This window comes from Triticum aestivum, chromosome 7D (genome assembly GCF_018294505.1).
Source record: "Triticum aestivum cultivar Chinese Spring chromosome 7D, IWGSC CS RefSeq v2.1, whole genome shotgun sequence".
In the NCBI taxonomy this organism is placed as follows: Eukaryota; Viridiplantae; Streptophyta; class Magnoliopsida; order Poales; family Poaceae; genus Triticum; species Triticum aestivum.
Window position 1 is genome coordinate 325,957,166 of NC_057814.1, and position 20,611 is coordinate 325,977,776.

At 44.2% G+C, this 20,611-nt stretch overlaps 1 long non-coding RNA gene across 1 annotated transcript; it reads right to left on the minus strand.

Moving 5' to 3' along the window:
• Positions 1-1,272: 1,272 nt before the first annotated feature.
• On the minus strand, positions 1,273-6,502 carry LOC123167742 (uncharacterized). Its single transcript, XR_006484078.1, has 3 exons — positions 5,743-6,502; positions 3,831-4,060; positions 1,273-2,988 (listed from the first exon to the last, which is right to left on the minus strand). It is a non-coding gene; the product is annotated as an uncharacterized lncRNA (long non-coding RNA).
• Positions 6,503-20,611: the final 14,109 nt, after the last annotated feature.

Genomic DNA, 20,611 nt, shown 5'->3' on the forward strand with positions numbered 1-20,611 from the left:
TAAAAATGCATGAGTTAACTAAGGAAAACATTGAGCGTATGACTGCTAAATATAAACTTGCTGGAGATAAGGGTAGAAAACGTGTTGTCTTTGCACCTGGAGATCTTGTTTGGTTACATTTGCGTAAGGATAGATTTCCTAATTTACACAAATCAAAGCTAATGCCACGTGTTGATGGTCCTTTTAAGGTGTTAGAGAAAATAAATGATAATGCATATAAACTTGAGCTGCCTGCAGATTTTGGGGTTAGTCCCACTTTTAACATTGCAGATTTGAAGCCCTATTTGGGTGAGGAAGATGAGCTTCCGTCGAGGACGACATCATTTCAAGAAGGGGAGGATGATGAGGACAACAATACCATTGTTACACCCACAGCTCCTACTGCTACATATACTGGACCAATTACTAGAGCTCGCGCACGCCAATTAAATTTTCAGGTACTTTCGTTTCTTGGTAATGATTCTAATGTTCATGACAATATGATGCTGCCTAAATTGGATACATTTGTTTTGCTTACAAATGAAGGGCCTGGCATGGATAAGAGGGATGAACACTGGGGCAAGACCAAGCATGGAGAGGATGGCATGCGCAAGGGGAACAAGAACGGAGTTACAAGTGATGATTTCAGGACTTTGAAGCCACCATAATGAGTGCATGAAGCCTTGGACGAAATATACAAGATGCCACTTCATAAATTTCGTCCAAAGGCTATTCTAGGTGCTGCGTCACCTTATTATTGGGCCAGGCCCATGTAATTTCGAAATACATAAGTATATGCTGTTTTTAGAGTCCGTATGTGTGGGGAAACGAGAGATAGGGTTGGTTTCGGACCCCTTCCCTAAGGATCACGAAATTCCCCCCTCTTCCTCCATATATACAGCCCTTAGGGCACCATTTAGACTTTGGGATTTGTTTAGTTAAAAGTTAGCCATTGCAACTTTGTGTACTTTGTTTGTGTCCAACGACCAGACCAAGACCGCTTTCGTATCCCCATCTTTATCAATACTTAATCTATATTCGCAATATTAAGATTGCTTTATCATATTCTTGCTTGTTCTTCGATTGCTTGCAGGAATAGACCTTCGTGGTCAGGTTGATTGTGCTCCGCACGTGGTCAATAACCTCTCGGAGTTGGTTTAGCGATTGCTAAGGCGCGACATCGTGCACATTTGTAGTCGGATCGTCAAAGTCGTCTCCACCAAATCGATAGTTATCATCTCATCGAAAGATCGGGACACCCTCGCCTCTATCACACACTCTTTTGTTTATTTCACAATTCTCATGGTGGGCTTGAAAACTATTGAATTATGTGGGATATTCTTTTGTAGTGGTAACCTTCACAACCATCTTGGTCTTAGTGTCTTCAGTCCTTCTTTAACTTCTTGGATGTAAGCTTCAGTACTGGAGACGTCTTTTCCATGAAGTAACCTTTAGGCTCATATCAGTGTCAAGGTCATTGGAGGGTAAGAGGTTGCCATCTAAGTTTTTGAAAGAAGACTAGAACTTAATAAAGAAAACCAGAGGGTATGAGAATGCCTACCGGAACTACTAAAAATATAAGTTTTTCCTATCAAGGTCTTCCTATTTCTAAGCCATTTTCTAGGGCCACGTCCTATAGTCAACGTATGCTCTAATACCATTTGTAATGACCCGGATTTGGTAGAATCCAAGTCTCTGTGCTTATTGTGCTATCCCTGGATCGTAGCTAGCACACACAGTAACAAGAATGAATATCAGTAAAACATACATCATTGTACTAGACCGGTAGATCCAGAACTAAGCAAATACATACCATTGGCACAGCTCAATGCTGGCACATAATACAACGAAATTATACGTAGTCACTAAGTTAGGGCTCCATCAACGCCACTGGGCTCGTTGAGTGTAGACCATAACCCTATCGTCTCTTAATCTGTCAAGATCTGCACATGACAGGTGCAGGTGAGTACGTGGAATGTACTCGCAAGTTGCAAAGGAAGGTTTAACAGAATATATATATATATATGCAGGTTGAGTATTGGTGGAGGTTTCCTTTGCATAAAGCCAATTTTCTCTGATACTAAATTTTGAAACTTTCTTTGAAAACAAAATAATATTTTTTGTATACAGATAGAAGTGAGACATTTGGATATATGCACCAAAGCTCATTCTCCAAAATTAGTTTAAAACACACATAGGGTTGAAGTGAAACACATTCTTTGTTAGTCCAAGTCTTAAGTTGCTCAAAATTGCCCTTAATCGGGGCACGACTAATCGATTAGGTTTAACCCTCTACAGAGGTCGTACACGTTCCCCACACGACACAATCAACCCCGTTTATCGTTACACACTTGGGTGGACTGGACGACTAGGAGGAGATTGTGATGAAGCCTGTCCGTAACAGCCCCCTATACCAACCAAGCCGCCCGCAACTTCGGCACGAAGGCCTCTCTCCGATGGCGGTCCTGGGGTAGGGTTTCCCGTTAGTACTAAGCTAAGCCAAAGCCCTTAGTAGCATGTGGCTGTACAAGAAGCTACATCAAACTCTACTTGGGAGATCTCAGTCCCCTGGACGGCGGTCCCCACCAAAAGCCTGTGTGCAAGACCCTAGTCGGGCGCATTCACTGCAAGACCCCAATGGGCGCAATCACTTGTAGACGCTCCTGTCAATACCATTCTGCCCAGGGAGTAGAAGTAAAATACTATATAGTTTTGTTTCTCAAAAGTTTTCACAAAATGTTGCTGCAAAAGAAGGCAAGTTTATTTGTTTAAAACTTGTTTGATTCCCAACCCTTTTGTTTGTAAGCAAGTCTAAGCATAGCTACAAGTTCCTAGGGCTCTAGCTAGCAATAATTCTTTGCAACCTTTTAATAAAACATGCATACTAAATTTTAAACAGATCATGCATATTTCAAAAGCGTAGGACAAATTATGATCAAGATGCAACTTGCCTGAGTCTTGAAGTTGATTCCCTATTTGTTATCGTCACTCCTTCACTTTACGATACATCTAGCGATAAAATAAAATTACGTCACCACACGGCAACTCAAAATGAAGAGCCAACTAAAAGATGCAAATTAACAATACAAGTACATCCTTATGATAATTATCGAGTCATGGTTATGGTTCAGATAAGATCGAGTTTCTTTGGATCAAGTTGGTACAAAGTGAAGAACGTCGTTTGATAGAAGGAGGGTTGTGAGGCAAGATTCTACGACAATTTCATAATGGGTTTGTTTGGAATATTTGACTTTGTTAATGGGAATGGGCATGGCATAAGTTTCAAGATAAAATAATTAAATTCTTAATCTTGTAACTCCCAATTTTTGTGGTGGTTTCAAAAGACCAGAGAGGGTTTCTAGGGATCCATCTAAGAGATTTGTTACATGATTAAATTCTATTTGAACGAAGTTATTAAACGATTATGAAAGAAGGTCAAAATTAGGGTATTCGACTAAAATAGTATCCAAAACATGCTGAAAATTATACTATAAGTTCTAGCATATTGGTATGGTTCCAAAGGCCAATTTTCATATATATAATGTTTTCATATGATTTACAGAATAATAGATATAGCAAAAATACTCGAATTACCATTTAAACCAAAACTAAATTTTAACTTGCTAAAATCTGAGATCTCAAATTTTTATAACAAACTAGATGTTCAAAGCAACTCAGGGATATCTTATTTGTAAAATTTGGATAAGTAGATCAAAAGATATGAATTTCCAAAGATTGTGCATTTTTCTGAAAATCAATTATGGGATTTGATATGAGCTGCCACGTGTCGCATTTCTGTTGGCTGATACCTCTTCACATCTAAGTGGTCAAGAAAAGAGGAGGAGGCTCACCGGAGTTGGACGACTAGGTCGCCGGAGACGGGCAGCGTGGTCGAACATGGGGAAGATCTGGCGATGGGGCTGGTTCTGGTGTCCGGTGAGAGCGGGACGGCGTAGAGGGCGTGAGGTAGTCACGAAGGACACGGAGAGGTGCTCATCGCCGTCCTCGAGCGTCGTGAAGATGCCGCTGGAGTTGCTTGGAGCTTCGGTCCGTCGCGATCTTTGCGGAGGTCATGCTCCGGCTGGATGTTTGAGGGAAAGAACTTGTTAGGGAACTAGGTAATTGCCCGTCCGTTGCTACGGGAACGGAACAATTTTCAACAAAACAAAAGTATCATGAAATAACATGGTGTTCTGAGGAATATCTCCCGATCTTACAAACATGATGTTTTGAGCAACATTAAGATACATAAGCATCAATTTTACATCGCAGTGTCAAAGCAAGCATGAATAAAGGACAATAAACACCATGATAGCCAAGTTAAGTTCACCATAACTCTCTTTTTCAAATTATTTTTCCTATGATATGGCTATACTGTCATGAATCATAAATCAATAAATCATAGGCAATTCCCATCATATGTCAATAGCTTGATTAAAAATTTCCCCCGTAGTGCATCCCATACATAAATTGGAGTTGTATATCCAAAAGTTTTCCCTCAAGGACTGTACCACTTCAAATTAAAATGGTATTTGTTGTCCTCTTTAACTAATTCATTCTCCCATATAAGCATGTAATATGAAGAAAGTAGTAGTGCATTATGATCACATGGCTTCTTATCCATTTTGATAGATGGTCAATAGTTCCTTTGCAACAAACTCAAGTTAGTAAGATGAAGAAAACAAGACTGGATTCCTAAACCAAACTGTCAAATTCTCACACAAATTACTTAGTACTATTTAGATACTTATTTTCTCGATCGATACTACAACCCTTTCATATGCTAGCAACCAAGAAACTACACAAAATTGGGACCTCCCCATGGTCCGGCTTCTCCAGAGTACCAACTCCTCGCCGTTCTCGTTATGTGCAGGCGTTGTCTGCCAAGGTAGCATCAGCTCCACGATGGCCTCCTCCAAGCTCAACGACAGTCAGCCCAATTACAAATTGAAGAAGAATCTTGTTGCTTATAGATGACAAATACAACAACAATAATTAGACATACAAGACCACCATTGAAAGACTTCGTAACACCTACTTGTTTTATGTGGCTATATAATAAGCTCTCACATTCCACATTACAAGTCAAAAAACAAAAAATGATCACGGGTTTCTGTTTCCAGTTTGCAAGATATAAGCTTATATAAAACTGTTTATTATCACTACTTTGTTTCTCTCCAAGCAAGAATACATAGATCGGAAGAAATATATCTGCTTATACTATAACTGGTTTCCTTTTTTTCCTAGCAAATATATGCATAAATGTGAAGAGATTATAGTTTAGGGTAATATGTGCGATCATTGTTCCATATATACATAGTTAAGAGGAGAAACAACGTATACCACCTATAAATTTGTTCTATACAACAATTCTGCAGTGCAAGACAATCAAAAAGGATAATACAAACAATGCAATTAGGCATAGGGAGAGTGACAATATAGTATTGAAAAGAGATGCCTATAAATAGTGAAACTCGTGGATAAAATTGACAAACAATGAGACTGTCAATTTAGAATAAGCAAGTATCTCTAACTGTTGGTGGTATCATAATTGACCTCCTTCAGTGAGCTGCTCACGAAACATTCATTCATCTCTACTCTCTTTTGTTTAGTCAAAAGCTAAATGCTTGAGAAAAAAGTACTGAACAATCGTTGTTATATTTTTGAGAATTTATTCAAAACTGATCATGTGTATTCCCTTCTTCTCAACCATCCTTGATAACTATTACACAGTTGACGTGTTACGTGGATGTGTAGACGAACCCGGAGGCCGAGACTTTGCTCGAAAACTCCATGGATGGTTGGATGACATGATCCCAGGACAGCCAAAGTATCTCTCTGAGTCGAGAGTTGTCGCATGCCCGCACCCGGCCTCAAAAACCTGCAGAACAAAACATTGGAAGATAAAAGTAGGGGGAGCACGAACTGAGAGGGAGAGGATTGGGCCATGGCCGGTGACCGAATCGGTGCTACGGCGGCCTGACGATACGAGCGCAACGGCGGTGACCCCTGGAAGGCCAGGAGATCAGGCCCACGCCCTCCTCGATGGTCGATGGCGAAGGGCGAAGCTGCTTCGAATCCTTTGGTCGCCCGCTTCGGCGGGCTTGGTCCCTCGCAAGTGGCAAGTTTCGGATGGGAACAAAGCGCCATCGATGGTGACGGATTTGGATGCCGATCTCGCCAGCAGCTCACAGGATTGGAAGAGCAGGGGGCGGATTCATAGCAGCTCACAGGATTGGAAGAGCTCACAGGATCTGAACGCCACAATCTCGCCATCGATGGTGATGCCAGATTCGGTGGCGAGATTGTGGTGGCGACCAGATCGGGAGGGGTAGGGCCAGGGGAAACGATTGGCGGGGGTTTGTTTGGGAGCGAGAGAGATAGAGCGAGATCCCGTTGACTCACGTCCAATCTTTTTTTAGCGGAAAACCAACGTGGGTAAGAACGCAAACGGGTGGATGGAGGGGTTGACGATCCGTGCGATGTAAGACGGGAAACGGAACCTTGCAGTTCTTTTAGGTAGTAGAGATAGAGATTCGCACGGAAATAACTCGCCCGGGGAAGAAGTTTGAACGCGAGGGGCTTACTACATGTTAGAGTAGTCACTATGGTATACGCCTTCTAGTCCAAGTCAGTTTTGTATCCCTACCCCAAGTCGATTTGTACCCTCTTATATACTCTCGTATGCCGCACCAAATCATCAATAAGCAACAGTTTTATTCAGCTTTCATGGTATTAGATACCGGTCCCAGGGTTTAGGGTATGGCTCCGCCAACGCCACCGTCGCCACCGCCGCCCGGCTACTTCGAGCGCCGGGCTGCACTCATCGCCAAGGCTGCCAACGCAGTGGCCGCTTCTCTCTCGGCCCTCACCATAGCTCCACAAAACTACCCTGCACCCATCCTCGCCGCACCAATATCTCTTGCTGACACAATCTCCGACGTCAGCCCCTACATCCCCATAGTTCTTGATCTCGCCGCCCACAACTACTACCATTGGAGACATCTCTTCGATCTCCACCTCGGCCGCTGCAACCTGCGCTCGCATGTCGCCGCCAACTGTCTTCCCCGCCCCGACGATCCGCAATGGTTGAAAGACGATCTCGCGATCGTCCAGTGGTTCTACACCCGCATCACCACCGAGATCTTCAACATGCTCGATCACGACGGCGCCACCGCTGCCAACATCTGGCACTCCCTCCGTCAGCTCTTCCAAAGCAACACCGACGCTCGGAAAAACGCTCTCCACACCGAGCTTCGCAATATGGTGCAAGGAGACGCCCCGGTGAACCTGTTCTGCCAGCGCGTTAAGACCATTGGTGATGAGCTCCGCGAACTCGGCGATACAGTTAGCGACTCACAGCTAATCAATATCGTCGTCGTCGGCCTCAGCGAAGACTTTGACAAGCAAGCCTCGTTCATACCGATGATACGGCCCCCTCCTACCTTCGCTGAAGTTCGTTCCTTGCTACAACTCGCGGCGGAAACACAAGCTCGCAAGGACTCTCGCCCCAAGGTCTTTCATGCTGCGGCTCGTCCTCCTCTGTCGTCTACACCAGCGCCGCCTTCCAGGCCGGCTCCTGCCGCCGGGCCGTCCGCATCGTCATCTGTTCAACCGCCCCCAGGCTGGCGTCCTAGTCCGAACTACCGCGGCAAAAACCCTATCTACAGGCCGCCGTCGACTCGTTCGGTTCCGCCTACGACATCACCAGCACCGAGTCCTGCACCACCCACCAGTGCTCCATCTGCGGTTGCATGGCGGCCTCCTCATGATCCTTGGACGGGGCTTGTTCAAGCATGGCCCATGCCCTGGTCCGCTCCGTCCACCCTCGGTGCTCCGCCGGCATACTCAGGTGCCTGGCAACCCGGCCTTCGGCCGCCTACTGGTGCTCCCGGGGTTCTCAACCCCCGACAGCCGGCCAATGCCTATCACGCCGCCCCGACGTATGCTCCTTATGGTCATTACACCACCGACGGCGGCGCCTACTACACACCTCAGCCGGCCCTGCTCCCGACGCCACCCCCACCACAGCCGGCCAATGCCTACTACACTCCCCAGCCGGCCCTACTGCCTTCACCATCGTATCCGCCGGCACTGCTTCCGACGCCACCCTCACCTGCGACGCCGAGCTGGGATCAAGCTGCCTTTCTCCAGGCCATGAATAACTTTGCTGCACAAGGAAACTCAGGTACGGATTGGATCTTTGATTCAGGGGCCTCTAGTCATATGTCTGCATCTAGTAATTGGTTATCTTCTTGCACTAAATCTCCTTTCCCTTCCATTATCCTTGGAGATGGATCATCTATTCCTATATATTGTGTTGGTCAGGCTCAACTTCCCTCTTCCACCAAACCTCTTTTACTTCGCGATGTTCTAGTTGCACCCGCCCTCATTAAAAATCTTATCTCTGTTCGCCAATTTACTTGCGACAATCTAGTTTCGGCTGAATTTGACCCTTTTGGTTTATCTGTGAAGGATTACCTGACCAAGGCCGAGATCGCTCGCTTCAATAGCTCCGGTGATCTTTATTCTCTTAATGGAGTTCCTGCCGCCACCCCTCCAACATCCATGCTGGCCTCCGTCGATCTCTGGCATCGTCGCTTGGGCCATCCCAACCCCGCCGTCTTAGCTTCTATGCTTAGTGAATTTACCATACCATGTAATAGGGACTCTCATAATTCTGTGTTTTGCGAGTCTTGTCAATTAGGCAAACATGTGCGTCTTCCCTTTAGTTCCTCTAGTTCTTGTAGCACTTATCCCTTTGAATTAATACATTGTGATTTATGGACCTCTCCCATTGCAAGTGTTTCGGGTTTTAAATACTACCTTGTTATCCTAGATGATTTCACCCACTTTGTCTGGACTTTTCCTCTACGCAACAAATCCGAGGTCCATTCTCTTTTCCTTAATTTTCAACGCTATGTGTCTGTTCACTTCTTCCTCCCAATTCGCTTTATCCAATGTGACAATGGTCGCGAGTTTGATAACATTAAAAATCGTACTTTCTTCTTACAACATGGCATCCTGCTTAGGTTCTCATGTCCCTACACCTCCCCTCAAAATGGTAAAGCAGAACGCTCTCTTCGCACCCTCAATGATATAGTTCGCACTCTCCTCATTCAATCATCTATGCCTCCCAAGTTTTGGGCTGAAGCCCTACACATGGCCACCTTCCTTCTAAATATTCGACCTTCTAAAACTAAACCCAACACTACTCCCTATTATTCCCTCTTTCTTTCCCACCCCGACTACTCCGCGGTTCGTGTTTTCGGCTGTCTCTGTTTTCCCAATGCCTACGCCACTTCTGCAAATAAATTGTCACCACGCTCTATCCCATGTGCTTTTCTCGGCTTCTCTGACGAGCACAAAGGCTATCGCTGTCTCGACCTTCACACCGGACACGTTCATGTCTCTCGTCATGTCACGTTTGCTGAGCACATTTTTCCTTTCTCACAACGCACTACTACACCATCCAACACCCCTAGCTCCGCAAACACCCCCTCTCCCCGTCCTTTCCAACTATATACTCCCCTACCTGCCGAACACAACTTATCACCACCACCATTAACACCCACCATAGCCAATCCCAACCATACACTCACCCCACCCGAGACGTCCCCAACACCCCCGACCCCTGCTCCCTCCCCAACACCCCGGCCCCTACTCCCACTCCACCACCCAGCCCTGCTCCCACTCCACCACCCAGCCCTACTCCTTCGTCCGACTCTTCCGCTGCGCCGGACTCACCAGTACCCACCTTACCCCCTCGTGCTATTCCTACAGCAGCCCCGATTAATGATCATCGCATGCGTACTAGGGCCAAATCAGGATTTCATCAACCCCAAGACCGCCTAAACCTTCATACCTCCGTATCTCTCACTTCTCTTCCAAAGAATTACAAAACTGCTCTACTTGATCCCAATTGGGCCGCTGCCATGCAAGAAGAATATAATGCTTTACTTCAAAACAACACCTGGCAACTTGTTCCTCGTCCTCCCAATACAAATATTGTTTCTGGCAAATGGATTTTTCGCCAAAAGTTCCACTCCGATGGGAGCCTCTCACGATATAAAGCCAGGTGGGTTTGTCGTGGCTTTTCTCAGCAACAAGGAATTGATTACGAAGAAACCTTCTCTCCTGTTGTTAAACCTAGCACCATTCGCACCGTTCTTAGTGTTGCTGTCTCCTCTTCATGGCCCATTCACCAACTTGATGTTAAAAATGCTTTCCTCCATGGTTCCCTTCAAGAAACTGTCTACTGCCAGCAACCTCTGGGTTTTGAAAATCCATCCTTTCCAACTCATGTATGTCTTCTTCAGAAATCTCTCTACGGTCTTAAACAGGCCCCACGAGCTTGGTTTCAACGCTTCTCCTCCTTCATTCAAACAATAGGCTTCACTCCATCTCTCTCCGACACCTCTCTTTTTGTGTATCATCAAACTTCTGACACTGCCTATTTACTTCTCTATGTAGATGATATCATTCTTACCGCCTCCTCTCAAAAGTTCTTAGATCATATTGTCTCTCTTCTTAGATCTGAATTTTCTATGACTGACCTAGGACTCCTTCATCATTTCTTAGGCATTGCTGTTGTTCGAGATTCCTCCAGCCTTTTTCTTTCCCAACGCCAGTATATTCTTGATCTTCTTAATCGTGCTGGTATGCTTGACTGTCAATCATCTCGCACTCCTGTCGATACTAGTTTTAAACTTTCGGCTACCGGTGAACCCTTTTCCGATCCTACTCTCTATCGTAGCCTAACAGGTGCTCTCCAATATCTCACCATTACTCGTCCTGAAATCTCTTTTGCTGTTCAACAAGCATGTCTCTATATGCATGATCCCCGGGTTCCTCACTATAATCATGTTAAACGCATTCTTCGGTATTTAAAAGGAACTCTCAATCATGGTCTCCACCTCAATAATTCTTCTCCAAACTCGCTTACCGCATACTCTGATGCAGACTGGGCTGGTTGTCCTGACACTCGAAGGTCCACTTCCGGTTTTTGTGTTTTTCTTGGTAACAATTTGATTTCTTGGTCTTCGAAAAGACAGGTTACAGTCTCACGTTCGTCGGCCGAGGCTGAGTATCGCGCTGTGGCACATGCCGTTGCAGATACAATCTGGATTCGGCAGTTACTCTCCGAGCTACACAGGCCTATTGAGCAGGCCACTATTGTCTACTGTGACAACATATCAGCAGTCTACATGACCAGCAATCCAGTTCAACACCGACGCACAAAGCATATTGAGATTGATATTCATTTTGTTCGTGAAAAGGTTGCTCTTGGTCAGGTTCGGGTGCTTCATGTTCCCTCTACGGCTCAGTTTGCTGACATTTTCTCCAAGGCACTGCCTACTAAGCCGTTTCAAGATATCTGTTTCAGTCTCAACGTCGTCGAGCCTGCCGTTGATACTGCGGGGGGATGTTAGAGTAGTCATTATGGTATACGACTTCTAGTCCAAGTCAGTTTTGTACCCCTACCCAAGTCGGTTTGTACCCTCTTATATACTCTTGTATGCCGCACCAAATCATCAATAAGCAACAGTTTTATTCAGCTTTCACTACAGAGGTCGCGAGCTTCAACAGAAGAAGGCAGCCACGCTCAGCTCCGGCGAGAAATTGCTCGGGAGTCGGAGGGTTTTGGAGAGGGGCTCATGGACTGGGAAGTGCAGGGTGGAGAGAGGTTCCTCGAGGTCAATTTATAATGGACGAGGGAGCCGGTACGAGGAGATCAAGGGAGCTCAAAGTGGCCATTTATGGCTGTATGTGCATGTACGTTTCACGAATCCCTTGGACGAATTAAAGCAATAATGTCGAGTTTTGATTCTCTGAATGGATTCTTCATAATGTTCTCCGTGTTTTTCCTGAAGACACCGGAGTGAAACAGCCAAGGAATTGAGTGTGAGGAGGGGAGGAAGAGGTACCGACGTCCATGGAGTTCTCGCCCGTGTTTGTTCGTGTTCATGAACGAACAAACAAAGGAGGAAGAATATGTGATGTGGGCCTTAGTGGGAAAGAATAGGCCCAGGGAAAGGAAAAGGTTTTTCTTAAGGCTGTGGAGCTTGGGAGCTCCTATGCAGGGCTGCAGGCGCCTGTTAACGATCTGGTGCCTACAGGGCTGCTAGAATGGGCCGGCCCACTAGCGTGCTGCCCCAGTTTTTTTGATTTTTTTTGTTACGAAAATAAAAGTATGAAATCAAAAAAGGTTTACAGATTAAAAAAAAGGTTCATCCATTTGAAAAGAAGGTTCATATCTTTAAAAAAAGGTTCATCAATTTGAAAAAAGGTTCATTCAAATTGTAAAAAAGTTCATCCAATTTCGGAAAAGTTCATTAATTTTTGAAAATTTCATAGAAATTCAAAAAAAAAAGTTCATAGAAATTCAAAAAAAATTCATGTATTTTTAGAAAATGTTCATTGAACTAAAAAAAGGTCATAAATAAAAAAAGTTTGTCCATTTTCAAAAAGATGTTCATCAAATTTCAAAAAAGTTCTTCGATATTCAAAAAAGTTCATCAATCTGAAAAAAAACTGTTGAAATTTTCAAAAAGTTCATAGATATTAAAAAAAATTCATAGAATTTTCAAAAGAGAAAATGTCAACCGGTGCCTAGATGGGCCAGTCCATTTACGGACACGGCACGCGCCAGTTTACGAAAATGCACGTTAACTGGCGCATGTGGCGCCAAATAGGAAATGTCGTGGGTCTTAGCCCAAATCGGTTTAGGGAGTGGGAAGAGAGAGATCAGGATGGGCTAGAAATATAGAGATTTCCCAATTCAATTTTTTTGTAATTTTCTGATGATTCCTATTTAAATAATTATAGAAAAAGATTATGGCCTTATGTAATTGCCAAACCTTGTCTAATTAAATTCTAGAAAGAAACACATAGACTCAATAAAATATAGAGAGTGTAGGAAAGATATTTTCCTCTCGAATATAAATTTGATAAATAGTTTTTTATTACATAAATCATTTAAGGTCGTTACAAATCCCTTAAAATGACTTTACAAATACACAAACAATTGTTGTTAGAAAATCCAAATATTCAAATGTCCCTATTCAATATTGCCGAACACTTTTATATGGAGAAATCATATTATCTCTTTTCTTTTATTAGACATAATCGAAAAATATGTACTTTGTCTCAAAATGCAAATAACTCCAAATTTCAAGGGTAGTTTGATTAGGACCAAGATCCAAATTAAAATCCAAATACCATATTCAAGAAAGTCATATTATCCTCACACATTTAAATATGGTTTGAGAATATCCAAATAAAGAATATTAATCCTTTTGAGTTTAAATAAATTTCCAAACCAAGAATTACTTTTGTTGGATATTTATGTTAATCCAACTTGCATGACATGGTTTGGAAAATTTGAATAAGTACTCAAAAGTTTTAATTCTTTCTGGAAACCAGAGCAACGCACACAATATTACTTATTTATTAACATTCCAAAATTTAGAAAATTTTGGGATGTTACATGTGTTCAATCCGCTAAGGGTTCCAACAAATTGACGCCGAAGTGGGAAGGCCTTACCGGGTAGTACGAGTCACCAGACCTGGCGCAGTCAGTCTGGAGACCGAAGATGGCATTAAAGTGCAAAACTCATGGAATATTGAGGCCTTCGCAAGTTCTACCCGTGAGGCGCGGTTACCGGGCTCAACCCCGGCAGCCACCTTTTGTACAAGCCTTGCTGATGTGCATGTAACCCTTCGTACAATTCCAGGCGCAAACCCTATGCAAAGATAGTAAAATGAAGCGCTAGCATCTAGAGCTTGCATGCATGTTTATTTAGTTATGATTCTGCTATATTCATTAGCCCATATAGATGAGGTCATGTGCTACCATTTCTCCCTGAACTGACAACAGGGCTCCTACCGCGGATAAAATTCCCAAAGAAGAGGAGTGAGAACAAGCTTGCATATCAACCCCCAGGAACATAAGGCAGATAAGTTCTTTCTTTTGTCATTCATAATATACCACTGTGAGAAAAACTTGTGCGTAGAGAAACCTTGTCACCATCCAACATTTGTGCTCCTATTCCTTCGATTCAAAAGTCACTTTGATCAGGGTGGTCACAGCTGCATTTGGGAACGAGGGTTGACTAAGGGCCAGTTCTCTTCCACGCTCCTAGCCCGCCGAGCAGAGCCTTGCAGCAGGCAATGGAAGAAACAGGCAAGATGTCTTGCCAGAAAATCTGGTTTACATGAAAGTATAAAGGAGTTGTTCCTTTGCATGGACATACCACATGCACAAGTACCTGGCAAGCATTTCTTTTTCATTAATGCGCAGAAAAACAAGTACAAACCTCACAAGGTACAAATAAGGATGGAAAAGATTACATAATTAGGACTAAAGTTTGGCAAATGCCTACATCTTTTGAATTGAAAAAAGATAAGTGCCTCGTAATACCTGAATTCGAAGATCTGAGGCAAAAGATATTAAAGGAAGCCCATGAGTCGTCATACTCGATCCATCCTGGTGGTAAAAAATGTATGAAGACCTAAGTCAGATACTTTTGTGGGATGGAATGAAGAAGGACATCTGTCGGTGCAATGAATGATCGCGTTTGTTGCCCAGACTTATACACATGCATGCTAGCACTCAATATCCAACACCAGCATATAAAAGCAAGATCAAACCAGAAGAACCGCTCTTCGTGAGATCAATGATGTAGGGTAGAACCCTATATGCCCGATCTTTCAAGATTGGAGCGGATCCCGCGAAGAACACGAAGAACACGAGGGAAAACGAGGGGAAACACGAGAGGAAATCACTCAATCAACAAGATTTGATTACACATGCGCTAGATCCTCGAAACACAAAGAGATACACGATCCACGATCAACAAGGGACAATACAAGTAGCAAGTTCTTCTCCATGAGGAGGTATTGAGGTATTCCCGTTAGGGGTCTTGAATCCAAGTGGATCTTCTCCGTAGAGGCACGATCTCTCTCGGTGGAGTAGATCCGGATGGATGAGCAAAGCTCTATCTCAAATGAGCTAATCCTTTGCTAACCCTATAATGAAGGAGGGGGATAAGTATATATAGTGGTAACCACGAAGGGGTAAGTGAGGGGCAAAAGGGTACATGGGCTTCGGCCCAAGTGTCTCCGCGTAGGCAGGGCCAAAAGTTCCGGGGACGGCCAGAAGGTCCGGGCGCCGGAGGTTCCGGGCAAAGATCCGGGCAGGGTCCGGGCTATCCAGAGAGTTGGCACACTCTTGGATGGCTTCGGGGCAGCAGAGCCGGAAGTTCCAGGATGGCCGGAGGTTTCGGGGGGCGGAAGTTCCGGGCAGCGACCGGAAGTTTCGGGCTTTCCAGAAGCTTGTCCAGGCTTCTTATTCCTTCTCTTCCACGCTTCCCTCATGGATGGTGTAGTTGTACTCTTCTGCTCGCACGCCTCCTCATCATACGTGGTGCTCCCATAATACCTATGCATGCACACGGGAGAAGTGTCAAGTAGTATACCATCCTCGAAGGGGTCAAGTGAGCACGTGTAAAGGAGATGATTCACCTTTATGTATGTGAAGTAGATGTCGCACATGTCACTTGTCGAATGAACTCTTGACATGGTGATGTCCGTAGGATGCTCCGCATCATCCCCTCCCCCTTGGGAAAGATCCGACCTCGGATGGAAAACCAAATCACCATGGGAAAGAGATGGTGGCGCCGTGTTGTAGAGGACGTTCACTAAGTACTCATCATCTTGAAGCTTGAATGGGCACTCTCCAATGTCGCGTCATCTTGGGATTCCTTCAAAAGGAGCAAGGACAACAAACACTTGGAAAAACAAATTTGGTTAGCGTTAGTGCAAAACCAACATTCAAGTGGTGATTCACCCAACAAGTGTCGTCATTAGGCATAGCATATGGTGTGACAAAGGATTGTGAAATGGTATGTATGCACATAAATTGAGCACAATCAAGGACATCATGGAAACAATCATGCAAATGGGAGGCAGAGATGCTAATATGTTTGACAAGAGAACAAGCATCTACCTCAAGGTCATAGCAAACATGCATAAAGCGCTCGACGAATGGTCGATGGTAGGCATAAGAATCATTCACAACACCAAATAGAATGAAGTGTTTAAATACATGGATCAAGTGTAAGACAATCCAAGCATAATGTGCATAAGGTGTAGTGAAAATCGAGTGGCACTCAACACAATAGAAAGAGCAATTATTCATCATGTGTGAGGCAATCAAGTCAATCATGTGACAAGCAATGGGATATGGCATATGTGAAGAAATTACATTGTTGCAACCATACATGTGATAGGAGCAAGTAATCCAAGATTTGGATGCAACACACAAGGTATATATGTCATGAGGCATGGAACGGTGAAAATGACAACTCGAAGCAAGACCTCTAACATGAACGTGATCAAATGGTCCAAGATGAACAATAAGTCTCATGGGGCAAGCAACACAAGTAGTATGATCCATAATATCCATGCTCATGGTTTGCGGGTTCTCAAATGAGAAGGATATCACCTTGAAAGCATCTCCTTGTGTGTCCTTCCCAACGCCGAAGCACAAGCAAGTGCGATGTAGAAGCGAGTCGTGGTAGAATGTATGAGGCTCGCTCTCATACACTCGAATGGTCAACTCGCATGAAGTGGAAGTCGACTAGTAGTCCAAGTATTCTACACATGCACACAACAAAACAAAGAACGTATGCGCATGGTAGATAACACACATCATCCATCATGATGGTTCTCTTCTCTTGCACATAACCATTAGAAGCACAAGTGCATGAATAATATGATGCAACAATGGATATATTCAAGGCACTAGGTATATGGTTCAAAGAGGTAAGACAAGCATGCTTCACAAGAAATATGTCAAAATCTCCAAATATATACGAGAATGCTATGGGGGAAATCTCATTAGCAAGACTAAAAACATTGTTGCACTCAATACATGTCAAATCATCTAGCATGAGAGAGGCAACATATGGAGATATATGACAAGAAGCAATAACAATCATGTGCAAAGCATGGAAATGGTTGTCATCAACCGCATGAAATGAGCAAGTATGAATCATTGGTGATGCAACATAAGCAAGCATATCAATCAAGTTGTGCAAGCTAGTAGTGTGAAGATGCAACATACTAGAGGAAATCATGGCAATCATGTCATGTGAGCAAATAATAGGCATAGACAGTGCACATGACATATCGCAAGCACGAAGACAAAGCAAGATCATAGTATAATCATAGGCATAGGGCACAAAGCAAACATGGCAATAACAAGTGATATCTCCACCACGCTTGCAAATACACATACAAGTACTAGAATCAATCATCATGTGTAATGCAAAGCATGGGTCACAAATGCATGTCAAAGGCATAGGAATGAACATATCATGCGAAGTGAACATGGCAAGGTGGGCATAAAATATGCAATGGACAATAACCCATAGCTAAGTGAGGGCCATGTAGAAGAAATGCGCGAAGTCTTTGCATGAAGGGAATGGTGGTAAGGGCAATCCACGGGATCCCAAGTCTTCATTGCTCTCTAGAGCTCGTTTTGTCAACTCGTGCGATTGTGAGGTTGACAAGTATTCATGGGTAACCTACACAAAATAGACACAAACCAAAGAAATTGTGTGTGTGGTAAATGTACACATCATCCATCATGATGTGTATGTGCATTTGTGAGTTAGCACAAGATAAGCATCGCTCAAAGAAATATGATGCATGGTATAAGAACATGTCATCCATCATGAAAGAATAGTTGTTATGTATAACACGATGGGGACGCAAATTGAGGATACAAATATATGGCACATCAATATCATTTTCATTCATGGGGAGCATACTGTGCACATAATATGAGGATCATGCAATGGATAGGATGAATCAAAATCTCCTAACATGTATGAGGAAACTATGAGGGTCTCCTCATGAGCAATATTGGAAACATCATATGGAGAAAATGGACAACATCCAAAACAATGCAGATCCGAAGCTAGGTGGTCATGGCATGGCATATGAGATAAATGATGCAAAGGGAGCATATCAATATCATCACAAGAAAAACAAATGCCAATAACCATGGGCTTGTCATCTATGCCATAAGTACAAATTGGGTTAATTTTAAATGCATGTGCATAGTCACTACGATGAGATTGCAAATATGACATATGGTTGATCGCATGCATAGCATATGACAAGTCAAGCGGATTGTCAAACATGATGTGACCTAGAGAATTGTCACAAGAAATCCTATGTAACATGGCATAACAACTAATAGACTCCACATGGAAATCATCAAACTCATCATAAATGGGTAAATCATCGCATGGGGAAGTCGCACTAGCATGAAGCATGGTAATAGGTTGATCAACATCATGCAAACAATCAATGTCAAGAATGTCCACTAGTGGGACTAGAGCATCACCTTCACCTATGTTACCATTCTCGTTCCACTCAAGTGGTGTAGGTGAGATGGTAAAGACCAAATGGTGGTCATCATCATCAACTTGATGGAACCATGTGGGGGTGCATCATATTCCACCATGGCCATCGCCTTGTCCAAAGGAAGGATATAGTCGTCGCGAATCGGCGCGTCATCATATATGGGACCTAGCACCAAATGAGAAGACACAATAGAGGTAGAGGTCAAGTTGTTAGAAATGCAAATGGCCTCACAAGACCTGTCAACTATCACACTCTATCTATGTGGTGCCTCACTCACTCCCTCAAAATAGGTGCACTTAAACTCACATATGGTGGAGTCACTCATCTCACTCAAGTGGTGGGGGTTGTGGCTCTCCTCACATGGGAATTGGGGCAACGCATCATATATAGGGCTAGTGGTGAAGGAACTCTCACTGTCAATATGGTGGCTAAAGTCAGTCAAGTCATCATACGTCGCCGTGGTCGAGGTGAAATACTCAACCATCTCATCACCGTCGCCATGGATGAAGGCCGAAGATGGCACATCATCACTCTTGCCTCCTAAGATGGAAGCATCCACCATGCTCGCCACCTTGTCGCTCGCCTTTAAAGCTTGTTCCTTGATTTGCTCCATAGTCGTAGTCGTCACCGCACCCTCTTGAAAAAGAGTCGAAGTAGAGTCGGCATCATCAATGCCACAAAGAGGAATGGCGGTGGAGTCGAACTTGGGAGTGCCGTCTTGGAGCTCGTCGGGCTTGGACATCTTGGTGGTACTATCCTCATGCTCGATCTCATGGAGCTTGGTCACCGAGAAGTGTGCTTGGGGAGGAGAAGCCTTGGCCTTCATGAGTTATTGTTCCGCCTTGAGAGCACCAATGTAGTTGTCGTCGAGGGACTTGTAGTTCTCGAGGAAGAAAGTCTTGGAGATGCCGTTGTGCAATCCCATCATGAAGTGGAACTTCATCGAAATGGGGTCGTCCACGCCGGCTCATCGCAAGGCATTCTTCATCTCCTTGAAGTACGTGTCAATGGACTTGGATCCTTGGATGGTGTTCTCCAATTGGCGTAGAAGTTGTTCCGTGTAGGTTGGAGGCACGAACTCTCGCCGCATAGCTCTCTTCGTCTTGGGCTAACTCATGTCATAGCTCTCTGAAGGTGTCTGAAGCCACCATGTTGATGCGTAGTCGTGGAAGTTTCTTGTGGCGCACTTCACTTGATCCTCGGGAGGAACTTGATGTAGCTTGAAGTAGTCGTCCATTAGGCGCTCCCACTCTTGATACTCCTCGGGTTCTTGAGTCCCATAGAAAGGAATCGCGTGGTCGCCGGGAGAAAAAGCGAAAGCTTGCTCGAAACGGCCTATACCCTAACCGTCGAGGTCGTAGTAGCTCGTGGACGTCGCGGACTTGAGCTTGGGGAGCTTCTCTTGAGCGTAGCCTTGAGGTTCTTGTTGGCGAAGATGACGTATTTCCATAGGCAAAGATGCATTGAAGTCGCTTGGCGAAGATGCCAAGGGAGATGGTGAAGTCGTAGAGCAGTGGTTGAGTTGAGCTCTTGACTTTCACATTCTTGTCGGGGTGGTGTCAATGCTGGTGTGACCTTGCCAGAGATTGTAGCTCGGAAGCGTGTGCACTTGAGCGTCTTCTCGAAGATGAGGAAGATCTCTTGTAATACTTGATGAGGGCCTTGATCTCTTCCATTTGAGCATCCATCTTGGCATCGGTGGAGTTTTTCGTGGCATCAAACTCGTCGTTCTTGTTGTAGACCGAAGGTGAAATGCCTTGCCTATCCATCACAAGACTCGAGCAAATGTGAGTGGTAGAAAGGAGAGAACTATACCAAATGTACCTTGACCGATGTTGAGAATGGATCAATGATCACTCAATGATGTAACAAGGAAATAGCACAATTGGTACCTTTCTCGTCGATTTCTCACACCTACACAAATAAAGCTTATGGTGGAGCTTGGTGAGGATAGTGGCACAAAAAATTTGATGCAAAATGTTAGCAAGAGTCAATAATGTTGAAAGAGATTCACAAATTCGCAAGTGAAACAAGTAGACCAATAGCAATGAATGGCACACGGAAACGCGTACACGGATAGATAAATGGGGTCGTGCAACCAAGGAATGAGCTCAAAATGTGGAATCCACGGAAAATGCTCTTGTTGCACAACTCTAGAGAGACGCTAGCACGATTGCTCAATAGGCGGATACGC